Here is a 16,334-nt window from a genome sequence, read left to right on the forward strand (position 1 = left end):
GGACGATACGAAGGGAGAGTTTGAGGCCTAGTTCTAGGCTTTAGGCCTAGCTGTAGGCTTTAGGCCGCCGTGAGTTAGTTTTTAATTTAAATGTTTTTATTATTTATGTAAAAGCTTTAAATTTAAATGTTTCTATTTAAAAGCATCAGGGAATGTAACATTGTTAAACATTAACTCCCTTGCACACACGCGGGGGTACGATACGAAGGGAGAGTTTGAGGCGTTGTTCGAGGCTTTAGGCCTAGCTGTAGGCTTTAGGCCGCTGTGAGTTAAATTTTAATTTAAATGTTTTAATTAAAAGCTATCTGAGGGAATTAGTAAGGGAATGTTACACTTGTTTAGCCAGGAAAGCGTCACTGAGTCTAAAGGTTTTTGTAGGGTCATGCCAAGTGTTTGCAGTAGGGGGCGATGTTGCTACATGGACGGACAGACGGACGGACGGACGATATAATCTATTGTAGGCTGGTTCACTTCGTTCCTACCAGTATAAGTTCAACACTTCATACGTGCGTACATACATACACGCACACCCCTCTACCGCCTTGCACAAACCCCAACAACGCTGTGTGCGTCGCGCCTGAACAAGTCTCACGCACGAACAGCGCTGACTCCTCGCGGCACGTGACCATCGGCGTTCCCTCGACGCAGCGACAGAACGAAGAGCGGCGTGGGCAACGCGCAACAAAACAGCCAGGCAAGTGTACCGCTCCTGGCACCGCGCATCCGTCGGCAAGTGTACCGCTCCTGGCACCGCGCATCCGTCGGCAAGTGTACCGCTCCTGGCACCGCGCATCCGTCGGCAAGTGTACCGCTCCTGGCACCGCGCATCCGTAGGCAAGTGTACCGCTCCTGGCACCGCGCATCCGTCGGCAAGTGTACCGCTCCTGGCACCGCGCATCCGTAGGCAAGTGTACCGCTCCTGGCATCGCGCATCCGTAGGCAAGTGTACCGCTCCTGGCACCGCGCATCCGTAGGCAAGTGTACCGCTCCTGGCATCGCGCATCCGTAGGCAAGTGTACCGCTCCTGGCACCGCGCATCCGTCGGCAAGTGTACCGCTCCTGGCACCGCGCATCCGTCGGCAAGTGTACCGCACCTGGCACAGACGCAGGGGGGAGGATTGGATGCCTGTGGAAGAGATATTAACTTCGTGTTTCCACTGTTGCCCTTTGGCTTAGACTTGGGGTTAGATATCTATTTAATAATAGAAACAAAAAAATGTTGTACTTTTTGTTTTACTAAAAGTGTCAAAACTGTGCCATTATTAATTACGCTGCCACTGTGTTGAGGATATATAGCCCTCCGGGTGCGCGCACATGTGGAGATGTCGTCAGTCAAACTAAGAATACACGAGACTGTTATAATGCTGCTGTTACCAGAGTCACAATACCGTATCTCCCTGATCAAACGAGGGTTTGGCAGTGCTCACCTCTTATGGCAGCTCTGAGAGGTGGAAATTACACATTACTTCGACTGAAACCAATCTAGTAAAATAAAATAAACCATTGTTGACTTCCACAAGAGTGAGACTCAACCGATACATTTCAAAGACATGATGGACCGAGTCGATCTCTCACACTGGATTGAAACGAATTGTTTTCCGATACGAGTTCCACGTTCAAGCCACAGCGCCATCCATTCCGGATAGTATACGTATCATAAGCAAAGGAGCTCACTCACAAATTTAAAGAGTGCCATCCCGCAACAAGCCCAGCCGGTGCCACCGTCAATGCAATGGCATTTGCTCGGTTGCTGTGAAGTTTCAAGATCACATCGGATGACAATAGCTGCAGGCGAACTGTCTGCCTCTCACTTGTTAGCGGGCAGTAACTGGCTCAAGCCCCGCGACCATATTTTCTTTTGTATTGCCAAGTTGGACCCCTGACGTCACATCGCGTAGGACCCGTCTAGTCATCTTCAAAAGATGTCCACGAGTTGCCCAACATCAGTCTTCTCCCCTTTTAACCGTTTGAGCCTCACATATATCCTGCCAAAATACACCAACGCATATTTTTGCGAATCAATACAGATGCCACCTGAAGTCAGAAGTCAAGTCCCAGGATCTCCCCTGCTGAAATGAGCAATGTGGCGGCGTTTATCCCCAGCGGTTGGAAATTCCACACTCTTATGCCGGTGACAGTTGTCCTGTACGAGAAGCCCCAATCACTTTCTACAACGCGGTGGTTATTTTATCTATCCTGAAGGGATGATGGCCGGAGTTAAATCCTAACTAGAATTTGTTCTCGTGACCAAATTGTCAGTCAAGCGCTTTCCCAAGTGCCACCCCCAACCAGACGATTCCTAAATTATTTTACGGCTAAATACCACTTCATACGTTCATATTGGATATTACGGTTTTTGTTCATCACCTCAGCACAGCCATAGAGGTTAGCTACCTTGCCACATGGAGAGTTATACATAGGCTTGTTAGTTCAATTCCTAATGCCAACCAGGAATGCTGTGGGGACTTCCCCAACTGTGCCATCTGCCATCAAAGCAGACATTAAAGGTCCTTTTACATCAACCACAAGAAGAGGGCTTTGTGTGTCAGTATCACGGCCAAAATCCTTCTCGCCACAGGGGCGCGATGACGAGATGTTAACTACCTCGCCTGGTATACAGGAGGTCGTGAGTTCGATCCCAATCCTCACGCCTGCATATGTGGAAGTTTGCATGTTTTCCTCCTGGTCACGTGGATTTTTCTCCGGGTCCTCCGGTTTCCCCATGCGTGTTTAGAAAGATGCTTTTGGAGTATTTGGTTGCTATACGTTTTATAAGCCACTCAATTGGGTTATCATTTGTGCGCTGGTCGCTTTTGAAAATGAGCTCAGTGGGCCTTACCTGGTGAAATCAAAACAGCTTCGTTTTAAAGAAATTTACATTCATACGTGACTAACCATACATAATTCGTTTTACATTTCTCCCTTGTCAAAGACGTTGAATATCAATGGCGTCTCACCTGGTTTTATACAAGGGTAAAGGTGCGGTCCTGCAATTGCTGGCACATTAATTTTGAGATTGACTTTGAAAGTCAATGCCAACCCCCAGGATATTATCATACACAATTCGCTCTGTGCACCATCACCGAGCGAATGCAGCGCAGTTCACTGGACCACAGATTTTGTGCCACATATTTTGTTTAACCAGCTTAGAACTCAAGAGACCAGGATAGTCTTGTATTCAAGTGTGACCTGGGGCCACAGTCTGCCAGTTGGGGACGACCGTTGCGATGTATAATCACAATTGGCCAAATTTTGGCCGTGACGGCGGCACGCAAATTACGTCAGGGGATTTTTTTTTCACGTCGACTTCCCATTTAGATTCAAACATTCTTTTGTACACACAAAGACAGACTGTTGGGACAAGCGCTGGTAGCGAGCACTGATGAAAGCCAGCACAGCACACCAGGGAGTGGGTGTGTCAGCACCACGCCCGGCCGCCTTTGTCTACCCAGTGGTAAGGCTGAGTCGACCTAGGGGAGGCCCAGGACCGGTTCAGATAATCGTCACTGTTGTTGGCCGTGAGCAGTAATGGAACTTGGGACGCCGCTTTTATAGCGCAGTGCACCAACTGCTAAAAAGACAAAGATCCCCCTATAGCCTTCACAGACTGTTGGGGCAAGTGCTGTTAGCGGAGCAGCTATGAATACCGGCACAGCACACGAGGGGGTGGGTGGCCAACACCACGCCGACCGCCTTTGTCTCCCTAGTGTCGATGCTCACACATCGCACCAGGTACCGCATTTGAGGCTGAGTCGACCTAGGGGAGGGCCCAGGACAGGTTCAGATAATCGTCACTTGGTGTTGGCCGTGAGCGGGAATCGAAACCGGGCCGCTAGGTTCGTAGCGCAGCGCGCTAACCGCTCCACTACAACACACACGCACACTAACACAGACTGGCAACGCTTGCCACCGATGTTAAAGCCGTGGATGGGAATTGAACTCAGACGACGTCGCTGCATGGGCGCACTCACAGCCATCGCACGGAAGTCATCCGCACAACTCGCTCGATCTCATTCACACGCGCAAACCCAAAGAGTCGAGAAGCTGATTTTCCTTTTTTTTTTGCTCTGCAGCATCGAACCAGCTCATGGTTATTTATAGGCTTTATTTTTTGAGTTCCAGCCATCTCCATCACAGCGTACCCCCGCTGCAGCTCCAGCATCTGTTACTCTCTTACACCTCCACTAATTGATGCGCCCCAATTAGTACGCGCTGAGATTTCCTACGGAGCTGCGACGTCACACCAAGCCGCCCGGACATCAAGAAAAAAAGTTTTGCAGCTCGTAAACTTTGAGCCTCGTGTCAGTTACCTAATTAAATTCAAAATAGTCGTACTTGTTAATTATTCAAAGATTGAGCGAAATTTCCTTGCGCGGTCTTCGCAATTTGTATGGTTAAATAAGGAAAGCGTCGAAAAACTGGTGCACGTGCGTGTGTGCGCGTGTGACGTATGCATGCACGTGTGTGTCTACACACAAAGTGGAGTGATGCTGCGGTGATTTGTAAAAAGATTGATTACGATTCTGATGCCACAGGTTTGATTCCCAGCCGTGCTCAACAGTGGAAAGTGGTGTCTGAACTTGTCCCTGGTGCCTCACCGAGATCCATTCAGCCTCACACGAGTACTTGGTGCGGATTGTTGTCTTTTAGTAACACAGTTAAGCAGCGGTGTAGTGGCTTGTGAACTTCGCAAAGTGTCCCCAAGCATCCGGGTCTGTTTCCAGACTCAGGAGCACCGGTCGAATTTGGTTTCTGAACCAGGCAATTCAACTCAGCCTCAAGTATTGAGTCGAATGCGGTGCTGTTAAGATTGGACTGATCAGAAGAAGCCAGCTAGGTATGCACGGTACAAGCTACACCGCCTCTCGTGCGACCGCAGTGCGGGCTTTAATAGGTGCTCGCTAACAGAAAAAGTTCGAGCAGTGTCGGAATTTTTCTGTGTGCATAAGAGGCAATCACAAGTCTTGAAAATTTGATTATAAAAAAAGAGTCACCAAACTTATAATGGGTTTTTTGAAGCCTGACCCTTAGGTAATGATTACACTGTGTAACAACATTTATTTTGTTCCTGGGTAGTAAGTCTTATTTCCTAATTGATTATGCCTCAAAAGTACAGAAAATGGCTATTATTCTCCACAAACTTTGCTTTTGTGATCAGTACATTGATATTTAGAAATGTACCTATTTTCAATGAGAAAACGTGTGCTTTTGTGTATTTCGTTCATAAAGTCCTGGTCACAAAACCAAAGTTTGTGGGGAATAATAGCCATGTTCTATACTTTTTAGGCATAAGCAATTAAAAAATAACACTTACTAACCAGGGACAAAATCGTGTTACATAGTGTTAAATAACATCCTATACTATTATTTGATAAGGGGTGACTGCATTGAAGACGTTGATAAATATACATTTTGGTTGTAATAATAATAACAAAATACTAGGTTTTGTGTGTTTGATCAAGTTGTATTTTTAAATTGTTTGCGCATGCAGGAGGAGACGAGTTCACAATGGAAATCCATCGGAAGGATGTACTACACACTACACACTCGTTTAACAGAAAGTGCAGCAACCTACTTGCAGTACTGCTTCCAAATGTACTTTAAAAACAGCCTGACGAGTTCCGACTTTCGAGACGGCACATACCAGGGCAAGACTACACTGAGTACAAAACACAACTTTATACACTGCCGTTAGTTATGATACATGGGTAGCCCTTGGTCAATCCACTGGTTGTATCAGTCACGGGGTTGTTTGACCATACTTCACCACGCTGGTCAGTGCGGGTTGGCGTAGCACTGATTCAGATTACACTCGCCATTCGTGTTAGCCGTGGCTGGCAATCAAACTCTTGTCACGAGGTCCATTGGACGGCACACCAGGCACTGCACCACTAACCCCGGGTTTCACTTGCACACACGCACACAGATAATAGACGTGCACACAGATAATAGGCGTGAAAATGTCAGCGTCTCCCTTCTCAAATGAGCAGTTGGTTAGGGGACATCCATTGGTGGAGCCAGTGGGGAGGGGGGGGGCATGGTCTATTGTAGCAACGTGCCCTGCCCATGTCCAGTTAATAATAATACTCTTTGGTTTTTTCGGTAAAGTCACGTAGGTAGAAATTAAATAAAAGAAAAACATGTTTTTGTTCTTTCGGTAAAGTCACGTAGGTAGAAATAAAATAAAATAAAACCATTTTGTTTTATTTTTATTTAAAAATAAAATAAAACCATTTTGTTTTATTTTTATTTTATATCTACCTATGTGACTTTACCGAAAAAATAAAACCATTTTGTTTTATTTTTATTTTATTTCTACCTACGTGACTTTACCGAAAGAACCAAAGAGTATGGATTGCTGCAGTCACGAAAGCTTCAAATCAAGATTACTCATAATACTTTAATTTTATATTCTGTCATTCATGCTAATATCATCCCATAGCGCTGTACATTAATCATATATAGGGTGCTTTAAAAAAAATGCGAACACTGGGACTATCGTTGTTAATGAAAAAGAACGGAAAATAATACACTGTAACATTTTTAACAAATGTATCTTAAAAGCTTTAAAAAGTCATAGAGTCTCCACTTGTTCGCCATCATCGTCAACGCGTGCCTGGAATATTCTCCAGGTGGTCTCCAGAGCCCGGAGGAGGCACAATTGTCGTGGTATTGTTGCAAATTCTCGGAAGTGTTCACATTTTTTTGAAGCACCCTGTTTTTGATGACCAAATCCCACGTGCAGCCACTGCCAACCAAATACAAACCCTGCCACAGAAACAAACACAATAAACTCATTAAGAAATGCCACCAAAACCAAACGGCACAAACAATAAAGTTATCACAACGAAGAAATGAGCCCACGAGACCGACAACGACACATCCCAGAGCACAAGTTCCAACTTCCCAACCAAGCCATGACACATTCACAGCTTGGGCAGTGGAGTGACAAAAAGTTACCGCTCATTGATATCAATCGGCCCTTTTATAAGTTACTCGGTCCAAAATCACTTGTAACCCACATAGTCTTGCGAGCTTTTTGTACATAAAGTACAGACATAACCAGATATATACACACACACACAACATACAGTAGTGTATATATAAACAAAACACTCATTCCCTGCATGCAACAATATTGTAGTAATGACCTGAAATGTCCTGCTTTTGCAATGTCATTTCCCCTAACATATGTTATTTACTGTGTCATTTTTATGCTCCGCATCTTGAATATGTACTGTCCATCCTATCTGAAACGGCGCGTAATGGCACTATAAATGAGATGTTACATCTCAGCGGTGTTTCCTGGCAAAAATGTTTTAAACACGTGCACATAAATACACGGAGGCATAGGTCATCCTGTGATATGGTGTCAAATAGGGAGTAAATCTACAGCCAAACAGTACTATTTACATTATGACATCAAATATCACATTTTAACACGCATGCACACACACGTACGTGCGCAGCGCAGCCCTCATGAAAACGCATTATTACAAAGAGAAATTAAAATATCATATTACTGTATTTTAATGCCCTATAGAATCCTATAGAAATTTGAAATTCTTGTATCAGCCCGTGTACAATAATTCATTATAGATCTATATTAGATATGTTTAAAATTTATACAGGCCATTATGAATTCCTTTGTAATGTGCCATGACTCACTGGGATGTTATTTTAAGGGTATTGTCCAAAATGTTGATTTTTTTTTTGCTCTAGTAATATTAAAATATGCTCCGAGTGAAATGTGCCAATTTTTTTTAAAGGCCATTTTTGCATGATATTCTTGACATCTCCGGTAACCCTTTGGCTGGTCTCTGCATCCATCATTACCCCTGTCAGCGGCACAGTGGGATGATTACGCTGCACCGGGTTGACTGGCGGATCAGCTGTGGTGGGGCAAAGTGTGGGTGCCCACCACATCATGAAAGCCACGTGGGGTCACCTCGAAAGAGTTGTCTAAACGACCCATCCTTTATTTAACTGCATGCCATGTCAAAAAGTTGCATTGTCCCAATTCTGAAATAAGTGTTGTGTGTCGCTCATCTGCATGAGTGATCCTCGGGCAGCGGTGATTCTTAGCCTGTGATTAAATTCCACATTATTATGGCCAGGATCAATTCTCAAATATTCAATGTTCCTGTCGGGGGCAGTGCGAATTCACGAGGTGGGGCCCAATTTACCAATCTTGGAGGGGCAATGATGATGATAATAATTGATGATTGATAATTTAATAGATAATTAATGATGATAAATAATTATGAATGATCAGTGGTGCTGCTGCTGATAAATTATACTGATGATAAAGCTGATGCTGAACATGATGGGACTGAGATGAACCTGATAATGATACTATATTGACCCTGGATGGAGTTTGAACTCATATTCACATGAATGACAGCCCTTCTGCTCCACCAGCCCATGTGAAAGTATGAATAGGAATCGAACATCACCATCCATGGTTATTTATTTTTTTACCACGTTCGAGCCCATACACTGCTTATGACTAGGCCAGGATCAAGTATTGTGGCATTAGAACAGCACGGCTATATCCCACTGAATATTACTACTAATGTCTAAACCAGTATACAAAAACACTCAATAAATGTGCCAATAACACTGCCTATAAAAGAAATTTAATACAGTAATATACGACGTTTTAGGCAAAGGCCCTTCTGCATAGCATATACAGGTATAGTTGGCATGTTCATCATCAGCAGCTGTGATCAACTGCTGGATCAAGGCCTCCCCATACCACCACCGTCTCTCACAAGCTCACAATGTAATGATCCATCTAGTGCAAACACACGTGAGCTGATTTTATTGCTCCATCTCCACAGCTGGTGTAGCCCTTTCAGGCGTGTTTCATTTTCCTTTGGCTTAACAGATTTGAGATTCAAAATGGCTTAAACGATTCAGAGCAGCTAATCACAGATGTTGTACGAAATTTTCAATTAAAAACTAACACAGGCAATCACCATGCACACATACATGCATATTCATCACTGCATGTATATGTATGATTTCCAATTTCATAGTAAATTAATTACAAAATACCATCTGAGACAATGTTAATCACCGACATGTATAATGTGAGCATGGTAGGCTTTGTAATAATGTCCATTTGTGCTCTCACATCTGTGGAAGTCTTGATGTATATAGTATCCAATTTGTAAAGCAAATCTGACCTGTCCCCACAGCATCTGTTCCCAAGCTATCGTGTGACTGATCACGCTGCAAAGTGTACACACACCCTCGTTTATCTTTCATATACAAAACAAATTGAATTCATCTCTATGGCCCTGTAGACTCCTTTGCAATAATCCCATGTATGTACTCCACACTTAGCCATGACCATACAGGGAAACGACTCCTCATTGATTGCTTCGCCGCTGCACCGTGACCTGTAACAAGGCAGTTTTTGCCTAGAGCTGTGGCACCCTCTACTGCACATACCGCGTCACCTGTGCCCTTGATGATGAAGCCGCAGTGACACCTGTGCCCTTGATGATGCAGCCACAGTTACACCTGTGCCCTTGATGATGAAGCCGCAGTTACACCTGTGCCCTTGATGATGAAGCCACAGTTACACCTGTGCCCTTGATGATGAAGCCACAGTTACACCTGTGCCCTTGATGATGAAGCCACAGTTACACCTGTGCCCTTGATGATGAAGCCACAGTTACACCTGTGCCCTTGATGATGAAGCCACAGTTACACCTGTGCCCTTGATGATGAAGCCACAGTGACACCTGTGCCCTTGATGATGAAGCCACAGTTACACCTGTGCCCATGATGATGAAGCCACAGCTACACCTGTGCCCTTGATGATGAAGCCAGTTACATCGGTGCCCTTGATGATGAAGCCACAGTGACACCTGTGCCCTTGATGATGAAGCCACAGTTACACCTGTGCCCTTGATGATGAAGCCACAGTTACACCTGTGCCCTTGATGATGAAGCCACAGTTACACCTGTGCCCTTGATGATGCAGCCACAATTACACCTGCGCCCTTGATGATGAAGCCAGTTACACCTGTGCCCTTGATGATGAAGCCACAGTTACACATGTGCTCTTGATGATGAAGCCAGTTACACCTGTGCCCTTGATGATGAAGCCAGTTACACCTGTGCCCTTGATGATGAAGCCACAGCTACACCTGTGCCCTTGATGATGAAGCCGCAGTTACACCTGTGCCCTTGATGATGAAGCCAGTGACACCTGTGCCCTTCATGATGAAGCCAGTTACACCTGTGCCCTTGATGATGAAGCCACAGTTACACCTGTGCCCTTGATGATGAAGCCACAGTTACACCTGTGCCCTTGATGATGAAGCCACAGTGACACCTGTGCCCTTGATGATGAAGCCACAGTTACACCTGTGCCCTTGATGATGAAGCCACAGTTACACCTGTGCCCTTGATGATGAAGCCACAGTTACATCTGTGCCCTTGATGATGAAGCCACAGTTACACCTGTGCCCTTGATGATGAAGCCACAGTTACACCTGTGCCCTTGATGATGAAGCCACAGTGACACCTGTGCCCTTGATGATGAAGCCACAGTTACACCTGTGCCCATGATGATGAAGCCACAGCTACACCTGTGCCCTTGATGATGAAGCCAGTTACACCTGTGCCCTTGATGATGAAGCCACAGTGACACCTGTGCCCTTGATGATGAAGCCACAGTTACACCTGTGCCCTTGATGATGAAGCCACAGTTACACCTGTGCCCTTGATGATGAAGCCACAGTTACACCTGTGCCCTTGATGATGCAGCCACAATTACACCTGCGCCCTTGATGATGAAGCCAGTTACACCTGTGCCCTTGATGATGAAGCCACAGTTACACATGTGCTCTTGATGATGAAGCCAGTTACACCTGTGCCCTTGATGATGAAGCCAGTTACACCTGTGCCCTTGATGATGAAGCCACAGCTACACCTGTGCCCTTGATGATGAAGCCGCAGTTACACCTGTGCCCTTGATGATGAAGCCACAGTGACACCTGTGCCCTTCATGATGAAGCCAGTTACACCTGTGCCCTTGATGATGTAGTCACAGCTACACCTGTGCCCTTGATGATGAAGCCACAGTTACACCTGTGCCCTTGATGATGCAGCCACAGTTACACCTGTGCCCTTGATGATGAAGCCACAGTGACACCTGTGCCATTCATGAAGAAGCAGCCACAGTTATATCTGTGCCCTTCATGATGAAGCCACAGTTACAATGCTCCCCCCAATGGGAATGGCTGCCGTGGTGTTGATGGTGAGCACGATGGATGATTTCCAAGCCAGAGGTCGCCACTTTAAATTTGATCTCCCCGAGTGCCAGTTTCAAACAAAGGGCAAGTTCCTGAATCGCGTAACACGTAGCAGTCAGTGGCCACGTGTGACGTTACCTGCCTCTTTAAGTGAGAGTCGTCGGCTAAATATCCCTCTCCCGGGGGCTCTCGAAGCCCTTCCGCCTTTTCCCTTTTTGTCTCGTAAAGGGGCTCGCCCAGGTCGGCTCGGCCTCAAATGAAGAAGTACCTGGTGCGGTGTGTGTATAAAGCGTCGCCACTGGGCGAGATGATGTGCGGATGTCCGTGGTGCTGGTCACCCCACCCCCCTCGTACGCCGTGCTGACCCTCGTGGGTGCTTGCTTACATGCACTCGCCCATTGTTGTCTTTAGTTTATTGTCCCCCCGCCCGCCCCGCACCTACGATTAGCACGGTTGGTTATGTACGCCATTGGAACATCATTTGCCAGTAAAAAAATATGATAATTGTTTTTTTACTCTTCTATCTGGCAACAAAACTGACACCTTTTTTTAACAAGGAGTCATGTTTGCATAGACCACAATACCTGCAGCCATAATGCAAACAAAAAACATAACTCTGATAATGTATGCACTGTCCTTGAAGTTGATTGGTCCACACCCGAGACAGCTTTCCTTAGAGCCTAGTCTCACATGGGTTGGACCAGCTGACGCCAAAAGGCGCACAACTCAAAGACAATGCACCATCAGAGTATGAGAGCTCGGGGTAAAGCATTTACACCATTGGAACCTCATTTGCCAGTAAAAACTATGATAATTGTTTTTTTACCCTTCTATCTGGCAACAAAACTGACACCTTTTTGACACCTTTTTGTTGTTATGTACGGTGCGAAAGAAGTCCAACATACATAAACTCGAACACGTGCCCAACCACCACAGTTCTTAACCACCCCACTTGAGACGTCGTGGTGAACGTGTTCATTTGCACACGAGATCCGCTGTTCGATCCAGCTTCACCATACTTCACCACCGTCATCAGCTGCGGCTTGGGGAAGGAAGGGGGAGGCTTCATGACCACTTTGCTGACGTTAGCCGTGGCTGGAGTAGAACCCAGGTCACCGAAAGTTCGCTGCGCAGCGCAGTAACCGCTGCGACGACTGCTCTACCCGTTTGAGACGTACCCGAGTTGAAGTTGCTGATATGGGGCCGTCCATAAATGACGTCACGCACCTAGAGTGGGGGGGGTCAGAGATTTGTGACGATGTGTGACGAGGGGGGGTAGGGTTTGAGAAATGTGACGTCACATCAAAATGCGCAACTTTAAATAAATATATAATTGTTACAACAACACTAATTGTTATAACAACACTCCGACAACATCAGAGTGCAGCGGCACATTAAATACGCACTACAATGACAATAGTTTAAAGCGATTTGAAGCATGTTTTATTTTCAAAATGGAAATATGATTTTGGGGGGGGGGGGGGGCAGAGCTTTGTGACGTCATATTCGAGGGGGGATCTGACTTTTTGTGACGCCGTGTGACGAGGAGGGGGGGGGGGGGGTCAAAAATTGTCCAAAATCGCGTGGCAGAAAACGTCGTGGACAAGAGATTCATTCAGCAAGGTGCGGACCCCACATCAGCGCGGGCAAGATGACGTTTCCTGTGCCTCCATTTGTGGTCAATCAGCCTCCACATGCTCGCTTAAATGTGCTCTAAATCATACTTGGGTGCATCTTGTCACCTAGATTTGTAAACACACCTGACTTTGCTATGTTTTGTATGCGTGTATGTTGAACTTATTTCGCACCGTCTGGAGTCAACCGTGATCAGGTTCGTAAAGAACAGAGGCGAATTTGCCTTACTGGAGGAGCTTAACTGCTCTTCGACCCAAGTCTGCGTCGCTCAGTCTCACAGACCATGTGTGTATGAATGAGCAGCTGATCATTCGCATTTCTGGAGGTTTATTTGAATCGAAAAGACAAGAGGTTGCCCGTTGGCATCACTTGATTGAGGAAAGGGAAGGTTTCGTTACACAGCTGTACATTTCACTCCAGAATGCACGCCACTTTAGCTCAGAAATGAACAGAGCGATTATCATGTGGCCGTATCCCAATTTACATGTGAAAGGAGATTGATGCCAGTGGGAATACAGGGCCTTGTGCCAGCTATACTGTATAATGCAGGACGGATCATGAGTACGACATCTTTTGTAAAAATGGCTGAGCTTGAACATTCAATACGAGCCTTCATATAAAACACGTATATTAGCAAAGCAGGGGCATGCAATTAATGTTTCCAAACAGTCTACACAGTATAATTATGAACTGTATCAGGGTACCAAGGTCGTTTTACTTAAATAACACCACTTCGGAAGAAAATTAATAAGTTATAAAATCAGCAAATGACTCCTCTAGAATTATTAGGGTTCAGTTTTAATCCCACAGATTCACAAAGCCAGGCTAAAGCATATGTAGTATTATTATGATCACGTGTAAATGCAGGCGCATAGAGCCAATTGCAATAATGACACATCGGCTTGAGCATAATGTAATGCAACTCCGGTAACAATTACAAAAAACTGTATATATTTATGCGCGTGTGTGCGCGTGTACGATCGTCTGTGTAGTAGATGTGTGCCTATGCGTGGTTTGCGTTAACCTTTGTTGCGCATGCATATCTCGAGTGCAGATCGGTAGAATCTGCACGCGTTCGTTGCCTCTGTTGCGTTATGTTTGAGAGACCCAGAGGGGGGTGGGGGTTGAGGGGGGGATGGTTGCCGTTGTCGTCAAAGCTGATGGGTGACAACGGTGGATGCGAGGAGGGATTCTGGGCAATGCGTACCACGCGCACGCAATGCCCCACCTAACTCGGTTATTACCCACCCTCCTCCCACCAACCCCCTTTATTTAACAAGAACTTACCGCACACACATATTACAAGTATCTATTAAAAGTTTAAGGGATATTAACAATGTTGATGCGTGTTGGATAATGCAAGCTAATTAAACAAGTTCTGTGTGGATTGTCATAGTTTAATTAAAACCAAAATTACGTCCATGTTCTTCTTGATTAACACATCCACTCTACGTATACAATATGAGAAAGTTTAGAACAATGCACCATTTAAATATCTAATTTAGATCCTATCCCCCCCTCTCCCTCAACACAGTTGTATCAATTTCAGCAAGTGTGACATTTAAAAGTAATTGCTTGTTCAAAATTCAAACCTTTTTATGTCATAATACACTTTCATGCGCTCACTTTGCATACCAAATGAAAATCTGTGAATATAATCAGAGGAAATTAAAACAATTAAGTCAACTTAATGGGATTGCCCGCATCTGAGCACAGTGGGCACATGAAAGCTAAAACATTAAAAAGGCTGGACTTTGAACAGGCATTTGCTTTAAAATGTCACAATTACTGAAATTGATTCACCACGGAAACATTTTTTTGGTACAGCATTAAAAAAAGTGTTGGGTCCACCACACTGGCTTTTTGATTTCTGTTTTGTTGTACGAGGTGAAAAATATCCTCTGGCCATGTTTTAAAACTAGGTAGTTTCGACTCTTTTTTTGTTGTCGAAATATAAAGAGTGCTAAACACTAATGCCACAGCAGCCAACGAAACATTGAAGCGTGCTCGGATTTACGATGAGTGATCGCTGCATGGGCTTTCGCCGAAGTGCCGTTTCAAACCTCCGTTTCAAACCTCCGACGTGTTTGCGGGTTGGACCGCGCGTTTGTTCGGCGTGATGTCCGCGACGTTTCGCCCCGCCGTGCTGGGAGCTTCTTCGGGAACTGAATGCAGTGAGATCCTCCAAATGCTGGGTCCTACTTCGAGCGCCGATTAATTCCTGAACCCTTCATGAAAAAGCTTCCAGCATGTGGGGCAAAATGCCACACCTCATTCCAAACAACACATGGGACAACCCAAAAACACGACCGCTTACTATTATAGGGGGGCAATGGCGCAGTGTATGTTGAACGTCTTTCTCACCGTACGTAGTCAACCGTGCTAATCGGAGGTGCAGTGCCTACATGCCCAATGCCCTCAGTTGAAATCTTGGCGATGGCTATCATTGGCCAGTGATATCTGAACCAGCCCCCAACCTCTCACCTTCACACATTGACCATTACGAAGTAGTCACACCCCAGGCCCCCGTGATGATCACAGAGTAGCGCAGCCTTCATTCAAATGTGTTTACAAAAACGTAAAGGTACGGGTACAAACTGAGTAATCATTGGGAAAGATATTAACATGTTATTAACCATGCAAAAAATATTTAACTACACATATTTGGACCATATTATTTGACAGGCACTATTCTTCAGTTACCGTAGTTTCTTCTTTTTTCACACACTGGTTTCCTGCTTTAAGTTTTACCACACATATTTGGCAAATCTAGAATTAATCCCAGCAACGTAGCAAAGTGCTGTTTCATCTACATAACAAAGGCTCAGTCCCATTTACAGCAGCCGCACCTTTACAGCAGCCGCACCTTAACAACTGTTGGAACCTCCCAGTTCAACCAGTCTACACAACAAAGGCTCATTCTTAGCAGCGGCTTCAGCCGCACCAACCTCACAATAATAATACAAAACTCCGATCCAGGGGCCTGCCTTGGCTCCTCCCACCCTCAACCAGTATTTATACAAGGACGGTTATCTTGGAATTTCTCTTACTTGATACAGCTATCGTGCTGTGACGGTTCCACCTGAAGACGGAAGCTTGTGTTGCCTCCGAAACGTCGTGATTTTTATTTTACTTTTATTAATTTAAATTTTTTACCTACGTGACTTTACCGAAAAAACCTAAGAATAAAAAAACGTAAAGCTTTTATCGTGGTTTCTAACAATAACAAACGGATAGTATTTTTTTTTGTAATCTATATAAAATGTACAATACCCAGAGATTCTCAAACTTTTTGGGATGGTGCCCTCCCACAACCAAGACCGCTGGTTCTTATCCCAACTCTAAACTTCCGAAGGCCACAATTGAGATCACACGTCCCGCACATCTAATCAATGGGGTGCACAATTTCTTTCATCGCATTCGTGC

Source organism: Lethenteron reissneri, chromosome 33 (assembly GCF_015708825.2).
Source record: "Lethenteron reissneri isolate LAM-NWPU_2019-01 chromosome 33, ASM1570882v1, whole genome shotgun sequence".
Lineage (NCBI taxonomy): Eukaryota > Metazoa > Chordata > Hyperoartia > Petromyzontiformes > Petromyzontidae > Lethenteron > Lethenteron reissneri.